The 15,769-nt window shown below is 52.1% G+C and overlaps 1 protein-coding gene across 3 annotated transcripts in view; it reads right to left on the bottom strand.

The window, feature by feature from the left end:
- The window catches only part of RAP1A (RAP1A, member of RAS oncogene family), a 48,469-nt gene extending 34,310 nt beyond the window's left edge, over positions 1-14,159 (bottom strand). For 2 of the 3 annotated variants that reach the window (XM_064174007.1, XM_064174009.1), the window contains exons 1-2: positions 14,066-14,159; positions 13,366-13,460 (exon numbers count right to left, since the gene is read on the bottom strand). The gene's annotated coding sequence lies outside the window, so the exon portion shown is untranslated. The remainder of the gene's footprint in view (positions 1-13,365; positions 13,461-14,065) is intronic. The other variant, XM_064174008.1, reaches the window with a different exon arrangement.
- Between the last annotated feature and the right edge of the window lie 1,610 nt (positions 14,160-15,769).

Raw genomic sequence — 15,769 nt, 5'->3', positions numbered from 1 at the left:
ACATCCACTTTTTGAATGAAAAGCCTCACTTACCATCTGGCCACTTATTAATACTACATTGGTTATCAGCTTAAATAACCCCCTAGAGCCAGCAGTATCCATGTAACCAGCACCTGAGTACACTTACTGATGGATGGGTTCTAGCAGCAGGATTTACACTGCGCCTCTTGAAATGCTCTTGTGGCTCATCCTAAGGCTCCACGCAGCAGTAAGTGTGGCCAGCAGGTCAGAGAGGTTCTCCTCCCTCTCTGCTTTGCCCTGGTGAGATCACATTTGGAATGCTGTCTCCAGTTTTGGGCTCCCCAACTTAAGAAAGAGAGAAGGATCTGCTGGAGAGAGTCTAACAAAGAGCTATGAGGGTGATGAAGGGACTGGAACATCTCTGCTGTGAAGAGAGACTGAGAGCCTTGGGGCTGTGTAGTCTGGAGAGGAGAAGGCTGAGAGGGATCTGATCAATGTCTGTAAATAGGGGAGAAGGCTGAGAGGGGATCTGATCAATGTCTGTAAACAGGGGAGAAGGCTGAGAGGGGATCTGATCAATGTCTCTATCTGAGAAGGCTGAGAGGGGATCTGATCAATGTCTATAAACACGTGAGGAGTGGGTGCCAAGATGAAGGTGCCAGGCTCTGTTCAGTGGTGCCCAGTGATAGGACAAGGAACAAGAGGTACAAGCTAGTACCCAGGAGGTTCCACCTCACCATGCTGAGGGTGCAGAGCCCTGGAGCAGGCTGCCCAGAGAGGTTGTGGATTCTCCTCCTCTGGAGACTTCCAAAACCCACCTGGATGCATTCCTGTGTGACCTGCCCTGGGTGATCCTGCTTTGGTGGGGGGGGGCAAGGAATGGACTCAATGATCTTCAGAGATCCCTTCCAACCCCTAACATTCTGTGAGCTGGTGTAGAGAATTAACTTCAAATAAAGGAGTAAGTAACAGGTTCATTCTGGTTTATAAAGAAATGAGGTTATTTAATATGCTGCTTAATCCTTCAGTACTGAGCTCAGTCCTTTAATGCTGCTTCCAGGAACCTGGAGGCAAAGGGAGGTGGAAACTGCATTTTCTTTTACAACAAAAAGAACATTTTCTTCTATGTGAAGATTTTAAGTGAAGGACTAAGGCCCCTTTGAGACCTTTTGAGCAGCCTTCCAGTACCTGAAAGGGGTCCACAGGAAAGCCAGGAGGGGATTTTTGACAAGGGCTTCTTGTGACAGGATGAGAGGTAATGGCTTTGAGCTGGAAAAGGAGAGATTGAGGAAGAAATTCTTTGGAATGAGAGTGGGGAGACACTGGAACAGGTTGCCCAGGGAGGTGTTCGAGGCCTTGAGCAACCTGGTCTAGTGGGAGGTGTCCTTGCCCACATCAGGGGGCTGGAAGATGATCTTCAAGGTCCTTTCCAACCCAAACCATTCTGTGATTCTATGAATATTCAAACACTGCAGTGCTGGAGCCTGAGGGGCATCAGAGTGAGAAGTCTCAGGGCAGGAGAGCTGAGAACCAAACTGCTGGCACAGATCTGACCTCTGCACTGGTGTGGGGGGAGGCTCTCTGAAGGTTTTAAATCCTCCTGAATCTGCTAGGCTTAAAAGGGTAAAATCACTTGGACAACTCATCCTGGAATTTCCTTTGTGGAAAATAAAAGGTGCCACTAACTCCAAGAGGAAGCAGCTCTGATAGTTTAGGTCTGTTCCATAGGAGGCATTTCAGCATTTTCTAGGTGGAACTTGATTGCAATCAGAATTTATTACTTTACAGCTGTCTTTAAACAACAAAATCACCTCATGGGCAGTTGGACTTCTGCTCCTACAAGAAGAGCTATGATGTGTGAGGAAGGGAGGATGCATCCTACAGCAGCTAACAAGATGAGCATCATAGAATCAGTCAGGGTTAGAAGGAACCACAAGGATCAGCCAGTTCCAAACTCCCTACCAGAGGCAGGGACACCCTACCCTAGAGCAGCCTGGCCAGAGCCTCATCCAGCCTGGCCTTAAACACCCCCAGGGATGGGGCCTCAACCACCTTCCTGGGCAACCCATTCCAGGCTATCACATTGGGTGATTCTGTGCTTCACAACCTCAAGGTTCTGTTCAAGGCCAGGCTGGATGAGCCCTTGAGCAACCTGTTCTAGTGGGAGGTGTCCCTGCCTATGGCAGGGGGTTGGAACTGGCTGAGCTTTGAGGTCCCTTCCAACCTAAACCATTCTATGACACCTGCTAATGGCAGGCTCAGCTACCTAAGCTTGCTTCAGAGCTCAACTGATTTGTGCTTGAGGTTGTGTTTGTGAGGAGGCTTTAGAGCAAACAGTTCCTTTAACAGAGCCTACAAAGGTCTGAAGTCCCAGAAAAAAGGCAAAGCCTCATGTTCTCAGAATCCCAGCACTCAGAAAAGTGCCCTGGAGCACTAAAACCTCTGTTTGATCATTCTAAAGGAGGTTCCCGACAAAGCTTTGCTCTCAGTTTGAGTGATCAATATGCCAATGCAGTGTATTCATGAAAGACAACAAAGCCTAAGAATATTGTAATCCTTACAACTTTCTAAGTGATCTGTTGAGTTGAAAGCCCCTAAATGCATGAATATTTCATGAGAGGGCTGCCTGGAAATGTTGCAGCCTGCATCTTTAATCTTAATGTTATTTTCAACTACAATTAGTGCTCTCATCCAAAGCAGCAAGCACTCATTGGCTAAATCCCTTTCCTCTTCACCTGGGTTCATGTGATGGTTTGGGTGTTCCCTGCCACCCCTCCACACTTGGGAAAGTCACCCAGACTAGGCTCAGTCGATCTGGAAACTGAATGAAGCTTTATCTTCACAGCTTAGCACAAGACACAAGCAGATAGTTACAACTACACAGCAATAGGCTAGTTAAAGGTAATCCAGAAACACAACAGCACTCCCAAAACCAGAGTCCCCAGGGGGGGCTCTCAACCACCCTTCCACCTTCTCCCACTCCTCTGCCTTATCCCAGCCTTTGCCTTATGTCTAAGGTGAGTTGGAGGGTTGGCCAGGGGGGTTAGGAAGCAGACAGATTAGTCAGGGAGCAAGTCAAGGAGAGGGAGAAGTTCATGCAGCCCCAAGAGCCAGAGAGAGACTCTGTATGTTTTTGTTCTTGTTCTTACCCATCTCAGCAAGCCTGGGAGTGCAGCCATCACCACTGCTTCCTTTTCACAGCCTAGCATCTAATTCTTCTCACCAAAATATCCCAACTAGGCTCAAACTGGCACAATTTATTTCACAAACCCATCAAGCTTTGTGTTCCTCAGACCTCCTACCTCCTGAGAGTGATCCAGCCCAGGATCAACACAGCAAACCTCAGGCTAAAGACAGAGATGTGCTGGAATGAGGCTACTAAGGCAAAAAGGAGACTCGTGCCAGAAATAACCTTACCCACTGAACTCTGATTTACTTTAAACTACCACGTGGGAGGTGGTACATGAAAAGATCTCCTTCTGCATGTCAGCTGTCTGTAATGAGAGCTTTCCTCTTCTCAGCAGCCCCTCCCTACGACTTCAAGTTTTATTTGCATTAGAGGAAAAGAGGATCACAGAAAAAGCAACATGAAAGGGGCACTGCAACCACCACAGCCAGCTGAACTGCTCCCTGCTTCCCAGGGGAAGGGGCTGCTGCACACTGAGGTCTTCAAAATGTGGGAGATCACAAAACCCTACAGTTGGTTCATTTGGGAAAGACCTTGATGGTCATTGAGTCACTGAGGAGACCTCATCCTGAGTACTGTGTTCAATTGTGCCACGCTTGTGTGTCCAGCAGATCAAGGGAGGTTCTTCTCTGCCTCTGCTCTGCCCTGAGCAGCTCATCTCTGCCTCTGCTCTGCCCTGCTGAGACCTCATCTTGAGTACTGCCTTCAGGTTTGGGGTCCCCAGTTGAAGAAGGACAGGGATCTGCTGGAGAGTCCAGAGGAGGGCTACAAGGATGATGAGGGGACTGGAGCACTGCCTGAGGAGGAGAGGCTGAGGGACCTGGGGCTGCTTAGTCTGGAGAAGAGAAGATTGAGAGGAGACTGAAGCAATGTTCATAACTATCTGAGGGATGAGGGTCAAGAGGGGGGGGACAGGTCCTGCTCACTGCTCCCTGGCATAGGACAAGCAGCAGTGGATGGAAGCTGCAGCACAGGAGGTTGCAGCTCAACACAAGGAGCAACTTCTTGTCTGGAAGGATCCCAGAGCCCTGGCACAGGCTGCCCAGAGAGGTTGTGGAGTCTCCTTCTGTGGAGCCTTTCCAGGCCTGTCTGGATGTGTTCTGTGTGCCCTGAGCTAGATTGGATGGTCCTGCTGTGGCACGGAGGTTGGACTGGATGATGTCTTTGGGTCCCTTCCAACCCCTGACCCAACACCACCACAGCCACTAAATCAAGTCCCCAAGTGCCATGGCCACACAGTTCTTGAACACCTGCAAGGCTGAGGACTCCACCACCTCCCCTGGGCAGCCTCTTCCAATCTCTGACCACTCTTGCAGCAAAGAAACTTTTCCTAACCTCCAGCATGAACTTCCCCTGGTGCAGCTTGAGGATATTTCCTCTCCTCCTAGTAGTTGTTACCTCAGAGAAGAGCCCAACCCCCACCTCACTGAAGCCTCCTTTCAGGGAGCTGTAGAGAGTAATGAGGTCTGCCCTCAGCCTCCTCTTCTCCAAGCTGAACACTCTCAGCTCCCTCATCTGCTCCTCCCCAGTTCTGTTCTCCAGACCCTTCCCCAGCTTTGTTGCCCTTCTCTGGACCCACTCCAGTTCAATTCCATCCATACAGTCCAATTCCACTTGGACAACGACTGACAGCAGTTGTACTCCTAGAAGCTCCAAGCACTCACAACCACACAACTGCAGCTCAGATCTTCTCAGGAGCAGATTTCATAGCTACGAGTTTCCATACAACATCCTGATTTAAATGTCATCACTCCAAATCTTTTCAGTATTAGAACACTTCAGAGCACATCACTGGATCCAAGGAATATTTGAACAACAAAAAGCCCCAAACATTCCCAGTTAGCATTGAATTTGCAGTTTTGGCCACTGGCAAGTGCAATGCAACTGTCTGCTGCTCTGCAATGCTCCAGCAAGCAGCAGTTATGCAACACACTGAGTGATGACCAAAATGTGCTACCAGCTGCAGAGCATCTCCAAAAAGCAGAGCTTTAAGCCCAAGAACTCCTCACAGGCCAATAATTACCTCTTGCAGAAATGTTTGTCCCACTTCTAAGAATCAGAATGGGTTGGGTTGGAAAGGACCTTGAAGATCATCCAGTTCCAACCCCCCCTGCCATGGGTACCTTCTACTAGCCCAGGTTGTTCAAGGTCTCATCCAGCCTGGCCCTGAACACCTCCAGGTGATCTCTGATCACATTCTGTGATTCTGTGCTCCACAACCTCCCTGGGCAACCCTGTGCCACCACCCTCACTCTAAAGAATGTCTTCCTAATCTCCACTCTCAATCCTCCCTCCTCAAGCTTCAATCCATTCCCTCTCATCCTGTCACTCCAAGCCCTTGCCAAAAGTCTCTCCCCTGTACTCCTGTAGCCTCCTAAGGTCTCCCTGGAGCCTTCTCTTCTCCATACTGAACACTGCAAACTCTCTTACACATGTAGGAATCACCAGGACAGCATTTCTTTCCTGATGGCTTCATGTAAGTGATGAATAAAGATCTGTTTCAGCCATAACACAACCGCTGCTGTGGATACATCCAGCCCTCCATTCAGTGCCCCAGATGGATTTCAATCCTTTCCCACCTTACCAATATTCAAAATAAAGAACAAACCAGAAAGACTCAGGCCACCTGCTCAACAGGATTGCTATTGCCTGGCTCCTTCTATTTTCAGGCAAACAAAGTGAAAAGGCTGAGCAAAGCCAAGGCAACCAGCTGCAGCCCCGGGCTGGAAGCAGCCCCAGGCTTCCTCTTTTGCTCTATGCCCTCTTACCTGCTTCTTCCCCCATATAAAGGATTTGGGGCTGGAAGCACCCCCAAGTTTCCTCCTTTGCTGGTTGTATTCTTACCTGCTTCTTCCCCACAGAGGGTCAGACTTCCCCCCCCATATAAAGGATTTGGGGCTGCAAGCAGCAACAGGCTTCCTCTTTTGCTCTTTGCCCTCTTACCTGCTTCTGCCCCATGCAGAGTCAGACTTTTGCCCCCCTATACAAAGGATTTGGGGCTGGGGGCACCCCCAAGTTTCCTCTTTTGCTGTTTGCCTTTTTAACTGCTTCTTCCTCGTGGAGAGTCAGACTTTTCCCCCCCCCATTTAAAGGATTTTGGGCTGGAAGCAGCCTCGGGCTTCCTCTTTTGCTGTGCACTCTCTTATCTGCTTCTTCCCCACAGAGGGGCAGACTTCCTCCCCTCATATAGAGGATTTTGGGCTGGGGGCACCCCCAAGTTTCCTCTTTTGCTGTTTACCTTCTTACCTGCTTCTTCCTTATAGAGAATCACACTTTTCCCCCCCCTATATAAAAGGTTTTGGGCTGGAAGCAGCCTTAGGCTTCCTCTTTTGCTGTGTGCCCTCTTCCCTGCTTCTTCCCCATAGAGGGGCAGACGTTTCCCCCCACACACATTAAGGATTTTACTCAGCAAAAGGCAACAGACAGCACTCAGGCCTGTTTTTGTCAGCATCTGGATTTCTCAATCCAAAATAAGAAGGCACAACCACCCAACAACTTCAACCTGTGCTTTCACCCAGGTTCAGGTCAAGCCACGACAGCTGCAGCAAGGCAGCGCCTGTTCAGGTAGAGCAGGTATTTCCCAACATCCAGCACCCAGTTCCTGCTGGACCACTCACAGCAGCACACATCAAAACATCATCTTCATGTGGCCACATTCAGATTCAGACAGAGCTGCCAGACCTGCCTCAGCCCTGGTGAGAAAAAAAGCCCTTTGTGATGCCCTGAGTGCTGCCAGCACAGGGATGAAGGGCACCGACCCTGCTGCAAACCCTCCCTCTAAGCAGAGGTACCAGTGCTAAACCCCCCAGTGACTGACTGAGACCAGGGGAGGTTTCTGGTGTCCCATTTCTTCCCACACACACCTGAAAGGCTCTTCCCACAGCAGCTGAATGCCATTTGAGTTTCAAGACACCACTTCTGATTAGGAATGTAAGGCTCAGTGCTGCTTCCTCCAGCACCACCCATCTCCTTCCCACAGCCTCCTCATTTCAATATCATCAAATGGACTACTTCAGACAACCTCAGCTCTTGCACGACTGCAAAGGGAGAAGTCCTATGAGGAGAGACTAAGTTGGGGCTGTGCAGGCTGGAGAGGAGAAGGCTCCCAAGTGACCTTATTGCAGCCTTTCAGTATCTGAAGTGGGCTACAAGAAAGCTGGGGAGGGACTTTTTAGGCTGTGATAGGAGTGGGGGTGATGGAACAAAGCTGGAGGTTAGGAAGAAGTTTTTCAGCATCAGGCTGGTGAGAGCCTGGAATGGGTTGCTCAGGGAGGTGGTGGAAGCCTCATCCCTAGAGGTGTTTCAGGCCAGGCTGGATGAGACTGTGGCCAGCCTGATCTAGGGTAGGGTGTCCCTGCCCATGGCAGGGGGGTTGGAACTGGCTGCTCCTTGTGGTCCCTTCCAACCCTGATTGATTCTATGATCCTAAGTGATCTCTCACTAACCAGCTTCTGTCCCATTCAGAGATGTCAAAACTTGTTTCACACCAAACCTGGAAGTGAAATGGCATCAGGAGGTCTAGCAGCAGAACAAAGGGCTCCAGTGGAAACCCCCAGTACCAGCAGCTAAGCAGGTCCTGGCTGACGTTCCACAGCCACCAGGGTCTACAGAGCTTCCCACTTTCTTCAGAAGGGAGCTCAGCACACAGGCATTAATCACTGAAACGATCACGGGACACAAAAGGAAGCTTCTAATAATGAGCCATTTAGCTCTGAATGGTTTCAGTCAGCCAGCAGCCACACAAAACCAGCTCACATTGATATATTCGACTTGGAGCACAACACAGAACTTGAAGACACTGGAAGACACTATCTACAGAAACCCACGGTACCTGCTCTGCCCTTTCAGGGCTGTCACCCAAAGCAAACCCACTCTGACCTTGGAGGATGGTTTTTCATGGTCTGCAAATCCAAACCAACTCAAAGCAGACTCAACTGAAACATTCTGTGCTGAAAGATAAGCACCAAATAGGTCCAAGGAGTCTGTATTACTTATGGTACAGGATTGTTTTGCAGAGAATCAGGCAGGAGGAACATCTGGCCAACATCCTCCTGGTCATCAAACATCACACTAAGGAGCTCAAATCCTTCATTTGTTTTCTGGTCCCCAAATGATGCAGCTCTAAAAAGGCACCTGACCACTCTGGAAGCTCATAGGCAGGAGGAAAACAATAGAGTGAGGGACACTCCAGAGCAGAGCAGGTCATCAAACTACAACCACATTGCACCATGAACTGAAATAAACTCAACTTGATTACATCTGCAACAGCAGCAGTGGCAAGCAGGTTGTATTTTCAGCCTGCTGAGTAACAGCCAGGAGCCAACAGAGCTGCAGTCTCCTCCCAGCCCGTGCTTTAGGAACAAAAAGCCAGGTCCTCCTTTGCCCTCTGCACTTAGGATATAATCCAAGGAAAAACCTGTCTGAGAGGGGAGCTCTTTAGGCCATTGATTTCTATCCAGAGAGCAATCTAGGAAGCCAAATAATCTTAGTCCTGGCTGCCACCAGATTTCAGTACTGCAGTGAATAAACCAAATCATCTCCCGCAAGCTTTTAGCATCTGAACAAGCCAGGCTGCATCAAGGTGAACTTTCCTCTCCAACTTTCCAACAGTTTTACTTATTTCAGCCATTAGCTGTCATGTTTCCAGGACCAGATTTGGCAAAGTGGGAAGATAAAACTAAAAACACGAGCCTGAGATTTACGAGCACCCCTCTAAGAAGATGCTGTCAGTAAAATTCCATTTCATTTCCTACTGCCTATTAAATGAGTAAAACCAAACCAGTAACTACTTCAGAACTCAGCATAAAACAAATCAGAGCTGTGCTTCAACCACCATCACCTCTTAAAAAAGCCCCAAACAACCCAAACCCATCTCAAACCAAGGCCAAAACAAAAATGAGCCAAACACTGCCCCAAGACTTGACTGAGTTTTAGAACTCTCTTGGAGCTGCTTCTACAGAATTAACCACACAAAGCTACCAGGAGTGTTTGGTGTTAACATCCATCTGGATCAAATTAAGCAATTAAACAGAATGGCTTTGGATGGAAGGGACCTCAGAGAGCATCTACTCCAACCTCCCCACCATGAGCAGGGATACCTCTCAAATAGGTTTGGCTGCTCAAGGCCTCATTTAGCCCAGCCTGGCAAGGAGGAGGTATCCACAATCCACCTGGGCAACCTATTCCAGATGCTCACCACTCTCATACCCAAGAACTTCTTCCTCAGATCCAGTCTAACCCTGGATCCATTTTCCCTTGTCCTGCTGCTAGATACCCTCATAAAAAACCCTCTTCAGCCCTCCTGTAGGATCCCTTCAGGTACCAGAAGCTTCCCATATTATGCTAAAAAGAAAGTTAAGTTTTGACCAGGACCTAGGGCCAGACCCAGCTGAAGGAACCCAGCAGCACTCTGCTAAGTGGATTCCAGCAAGGTTGAAAGTTAAGACTAGACCAAGGAAGTCCCAAATGTCAAACAACCATGAGTGAAAAAAAACCAAACTACCACCACCAATTCCAGATGCTCACCACCCTCACACCAAAGAATTTCTTTCTCAGATGCAGTCTAACCCTGGATCCATTCCCCCTAGTCCTGCTGCTAGATACCCTCATGAAAAATCCCTCTTCAGCCCTCCTGTAGGATTCCTTCAGGTACTGGAAGCCTCTCCTATTATCCTAAAAAGAAAGGACCAGGATCTAGGGACAGACCCAGCTGAAGGAACCCAGCAGCACTCTGCTAAGTGGATTCCAGCAAGGTTGAAAGTTAAGCCTAGACCAAGGAAATCCCAAATGTCAACCAACCACGAGTGAAAAAAACAAACCAGCACCACCAAAGAGTTCCAATCTAAAGAACAGAGAGCTGAACGTCACAGAAGTTCAAAAGCCTCACTTCCTTTTCTCTAGGGTAAACAGCTAACATGTTCCTGTTCTCAGAATATTAGGATTCCTCTTGAAGGCTCTTTTAAAAGCCTCCTGGAAAGCTGCACAGAAGCAATCTGCTCCCTAAAACCCAAGCAAGAGTTCAAAGTGCCACCGAGTACACAAAACACTGCACTAGAGACTACAAACGAAAGCTTGGAGTTGTTTATGCCCCCGACTATGATTCACTACCCGATTCAAGCTTTTATGTCAGAGTATGTCCACGTGTTGGGCTACTGCTGGGTTAATTCCATTCAGTTTTGGTTAAGAACAGAGCCACCCAAGGCATCACAAGCTGCCTGTGTCTGGCTGCTGGCAGCTCACGGTTTCAAAAGTAAACCACTTGGATAAAGTGCGTAAACACAGGTCTCCAAATAAAAGCATTAGCCTGCCACTGGCATTACCCTCTGCTAGTAATTTAGTCCATTTGGCACGTTAGTCCTCTCAAAACCTTCAGCAAAGCTACTTAGCCTAAAAAGAGCCACACCAGAGCCAGGCCACGTGATGGCAGGCACCGCGCTTGGCTTCCTCCCCGTCCGCACCAACACAGCTCTTGGCTCTGCCAGCAGCTGCCTGTGCCTGCCCAATGTCAGCCAGGTTTGCACTGCACATGCTGCCTTCACCAGCCTGACTGCACCTTTCTGCTGCCTTTACAGAGGCCAGGAGAAAGGTCTGGGCTCCTCAATTCAAGAGAGATGTGGAGTTGCTGGAAGGTGTTTGGAGAAAGATGATGAAGCTGGGGAGGGGCCTGGAGCACAGCCCTGGGAGGAGAGGCTGAGGGAGCTGGGGGGGTGCAGCCTGCAGCAGAGGAGGCTCAGGGCAGAGCTCATTGCTGCCTGCAGCTGCCTGAAGGGAGGCTGTAGCCAGGTGGGGCTGGGCTTTGCTGCCAGGCAGCCAGGGCCAGAAGAAGGGGACACAGCCTCAAGCTGTGCCAGGGCAGGTCTAGGCTGAATGTTAGGAGGAAGTTGTTGTCAGAGTGATTGGCATTGGAATGAGCTGCCCAGGGAGGTGGTGGAGTGGCTGTGCCTGGAAGTATTGAAGCCAAGCCTGGCTGGGGCACTTAGTGCCATGGTCTGCTGGTTGGGCAGGGCCGGGTGCTAGGTTAGGCTGGAGGAGCTTGGAGCTCTCTTCCAACCTGCTTCATTCTATGATTGTATTCTATGATTCTCCTACAGAGGCAGACTGAGAAAGTTGGGAGTTATTCTGTCTGGAGAAGAGAAGGCTCTGAGAAGACCTTATTGTGGCCTTCCAGTATCTTAAGGGGGCTACAAGAAAGCTGGGGAGAGACTTTTTAGGGTGTCAGGTAGTGACAGCTCTGAGGGGACTGCAGCAAAACTAGAAGAGGGTAGATTCAGATTGGATGTCAGGAAAAAGTTCTCCACCAAGAGGGTGGTGAGACACCAAAACAAGGGTGCCCAGGCAGCTGGTGGAAGCCTCATCCCTGAAAGTTTTTAAGGCCAGGCTGGAAGGGGCTTTGTGCAATCTGGGCTAGTTGAAGGTGCCCATGGCAGGGGGGTTGGGACTGGATGATCTTCAAGGTTCTTTCCAACCCAGACCATTCTGTGATTCTAAGAAGTCAGACAAGCATTTCTGCAACAGGGAGGTGTCCAGGCCCATAGCAGGGGGGGTGCTGGAACCGGATGATGCTTGCAAAAGGTCCCTCCCAACCCTGACAATGCTGTGATCTGCTTTTAAGAAGTGCAACTGGCTTGTGTGTGGCTGATCCTAGCCCGAGAGAACACAAACACTGCTCTGCTCCTGGCGCGTCGCGAAGGCTGCGCACGAAAACAGCTTATTTTTAGCAGCAGTGTGTGCGAGCGCAGCACTTCCTGTGCTCCACCTTGAAGAACGACATTTGTACTCTGGTTTCCAAAACTAGGATTTCACAACTGCTGCTGCCCAGGAGGGACCAGCTGCTGAGAAGTGCCAGGGACCATTTCCCAGGTTAGAAGCTTTGTTTGCTGGGTGCCTTCGGGCAGCAGCGTCAGCGAATCGATGGCACTCTGTCTGCCCCACGATGAGCAGCAGAAAGTTAAGTGGGTTTATTTATTACACTGATCTTTTCCGTGGCAACAGGATGTGAACACGGCATTCCCAGCCTAATGAAGTCAGCAGAGCAACGTGGTGGTGATAATGATGATGTCAGAATAATCAGAGAGCATTCTGTGCATGGGACCTCCGAGTTGCAAAGTTGCAGGCGGCACAAAGGCAAAGCAGCTCCAGCTAAAACCTCCCTTTAAGTTGCCTCACTTCAGTTAACTTCTCACTAAAGGCACAGCCATGGACTGCTACCACACTGCTTTCTGTTCCTCCACAGCTCCATCCATCACTGCCTCAAAGCCTCACGAATTACAGAAGCACAGAATTAATCAGGTGGGAAAAGACCTTCCAGATCATCAAGTCCAACCTATCGCCCAGCGCCACCTAATCAACTAAACCACGGCACACTAAACCCTTTCCTCTGCTAAACAGCACTGGGGGCTCCTGACACACTGTTCCAGGAAGGCAAGAAGAAAAACCAGAGTGAAACATCTGAGAGCCACAGCGCTCAGCTAAAGAGCAGGTTCCCCCCAGCCCTCCACACACATCATCTGCTGTCTCTTCTCACGTGTGGCAATAGGAGTGCTCAGAGGGAATTACACCACGACAGCAATTAGTGCTGGGCCAATGCTGCACAGGCAGATGAGTGCCTTCAACTCAAATGACTATTTTAAGAAATATTATCTCCTTTGTTAAGCCACTGAAAGGAAAAGAACAGTTTGTCATGGTTTGCCCTTGCTGTTTGCAGCTCTCCTCCGAGCTGCGAGCAAAGCAAAAGCCAAAGAGCTAATCCCAGCTGCGTGCTGCTTGCACGTCCAAACCCCAACCCAACTGCTGAGAGAGCTTTGCAGAAACTCAGCTCTGCAGCAAGTCCTTGCACCAAAACCACCTCTGTTGTAGTACTGCAGCTCAGATATCATAAGCAAAGACACTAACTGACCTTAAGTATCTATACACAAAAGTTTCCCGACGCAGAGAACACTTTCTCTCTATGCTGCTTCTTAAAAGCAACTGAAGGAAGCACAAGAAACCACCTGGGAGCTGAACTGCTCCGTGATAACTCTTCCCTGGGCTCGGAGAACCAGAGCATTGCTCCACATGGATGGTAAGGGTCTGCTCGGCACCTGCCTGGAGCATCACACTGTGCCCTTGGCCTGCCTCGTCCCTGCTGCCGTCCATGCGGGGCAGGGCAGCGGAGCGCCTCCCGCCCCGCGGTCCCAAGGAGCCCTCCCGCAGCCCCTCCGGCCTCGCTCTCCATTTACCTCGGCTGGTCGTGGAGGACGGCAGCTCTGCGCGCCCCGTTACATCTCGGGGAGCAGCTCCCCCCGAGCCCGGGCCGCCCGGCGCACACCTGACTCTACGAAACACCAGAAGAATGTGGGTTATTTCCCGAGGCTCGGTGACACCCTGCGCTGCGCCGAGGGCCAACCGCCCCCGCCTCGGCCCTGGCCGCCTTCCCTCGCCCGGAGCCCGGCCGCCCTCGCCGCCTGCCCCGGCACAGCCGCAGAAGACGGATGATGGCCAGCCCGAAAGCCGCCGAGAACGGGGCAGCCCCAGCTCCACCGCAGAACCGGCGCTCCGGCAACGGGCAGCCCCGCACCGCCCGGGCCGGGGCCCAGCCTGCCGCGGGCAGCCCTCCCGCCGCGGCCAACGCCAGGGCGAAGCCGCCTCCCCCTGGCTGCCGGCTGGGCTTCGCCGCGCCCCGGGGGAGGGAGCGCTCGGCCCGTCCCCGCTGACACCGCCTCGCTCGCCGGACCCTCGCCGCCGGACCCCCACCGCTCCCGGACCGTCCCCTTGACCCGTTCGCTCCCGCTGCGCGGACGCGGCCCCGCGGCCTCGCCACGGCCAGGCCCCAACACGGGGCTGAAGGGAGACCGGAGCCAGCCCACCGCTGCCGCCGCTCCGCCGAGCGCCGCCGCTCCCTGTACCCTGCTGCCTTCCCCCGTTGCCGGCCCCGCTCACCAGCCGCCTTCCGGGCCGCCTCCCGCCGCCGCCGCCGCCGCTGGGATCCGGGCTCGGCTGCTGTGCGCGGCGGCAGCGCCGCGTCCGCTCCGCCCTCACCGGCCGCGGCCCGGGGAGGAGCCAGCGCAGGGCCGGGCGGGGGCGCGGGGCCGGCGGCAGGGAGGGGCCGGTGACCGCGGAGCACCGCGGAAAGTTTCGGGCGGTGACACCCGCGGAGCCGGGCAGGTGCCGGCACCGCTGCCCTCCTCCCCGGGGACCCTTCCCCGCCGTCCTTCCCCCGCCCCGGGCGAAGGTCACTGCCAGGAGAGTCCTGGCGCCGCCACCGCGGCCATGGCGGCAGCTGGGCCTCGGCCGCCCCCCCGCGAACAGCGCCGCGGACCCTGCCGGGGGCAGCAGCGCCGCAGCCGGCCCGGCAGAGGCTGGCTGGTGGAACGGGGCCAAGCAGAGGCGGCGGTTGACGGCGAACAGAGCGGCGGCCATGCAGATAATGGGGACAGGAACGGTTCCTTATCGAGGGGGAAGGGGCGGTGGGGTGGGCTGGGGGTGGGTGGATGCCGCACCGAGGGCAGGACTCGGGTGGCAGCTTAAAAAGCGCTTCCCCCAAGAGTTCAACTGTTTCGATTTGGTTTTATGTTAAAGGCATGAAAAGATGTAACGCTGAAGTAAAAACCACGGAGAAGGAGGTGCAGAGAAAGGGAGCAGCAGCAGCAGCCCTGGATCCTGGTGCTGGTTTTATGCTTGTGAGCAGCAGCAGCTGAGCAGAAGGGATCAGGGCAGAAGAAGCTCACCCCTGGCACTCATCGTCCGTGAGGCTGCTTCCTTAGTGCTCACATAAACTACAGCTGATAAAGTACATGCAAACTAATGTCAACAGCTAATCCATGCCAATGAAACGCTGAATTTTTTGCCCCAAAAAGGTTGAAGTGCCCCTTGAAGAGCTGTGATGCTCCCAGGGGTTGAAGGCCCAGCTCTCCGTGAAGGTGCAGAGGCATCTCTCATCTTCTCCAGCACAGTGTCACCTCCTTATGTAAGCAGGGACTGGGCAAGGACCACAGACACCCTCCCTGGGAATGCTGAAGGTGAGGCTGCAGAGGAAGGGCTGTGCAGGAGATGGTGGTGCTGGTGGTCTCCTCACTCACAAAACACCAGCAGGTTGGGTGAATTCTGAGGCTGGAGCATGAATGTTTTTGCATTCACACTGCTTGGGCTTACAGAGGAGGAAGCTAAGACAAAGGGATTAATTGATTGCCTTCTCCACAATCCCCGGATTGGCAGTGGCCAGGAGAGGAATTCAGCTCTGAGCCTCCACTCACCCTCCACTGCTTGGCCCATTCTGCTGCTTCCACTCCCACTCTGCCTGAATTAGAAGTACACAGTGCAGAGAATTTTGCTTCCAGGTACAACTCATGGCTGCTGGCAACTGATCTGTGAATCCTTGTCCTTCATGGCTCAAGTCCTTGGGTGGTACCTCCTCCCCCAAGGACCACCATGCTGGGAGCAAGCAAGTGGATTGCTGTGTCTTAATTCATGTAACTGGAGACAGGATAATCTCAGCAGAGGATTTTCCATCTCTTCTCTCTCCACAGGACTCAGCAGCAGGGCTCAAGTCACTCTTCACTGTGGGGCAGCCAATGTGGTGGCATCATCAGCCTTCAAGGATGCTTAACCCTGGTGATTGAGCAACCTTTCCTCCAGATGCAAACA

Source organism: Pogoniulus pusillus, chromosome 39 (genome assembly GCF_015220805.1).
Source record: "Pogoniulus pusillus isolate bPogPus1 chromosome 39, bPogPus1.pri, whole genome shotgun sequence".
Classification (NCBI taxonomy): domain Eukaryota; kingdom Metazoa; phylum Chordata; class Aves; order Piciformes; family Lybiidae; genus Pogoniulus; species Pogoniulus pusillus.
Note: the sequence above shows the minus strand (reverse complement) of the source record. Positions and strands in the feature narration are given on the sequence as shown.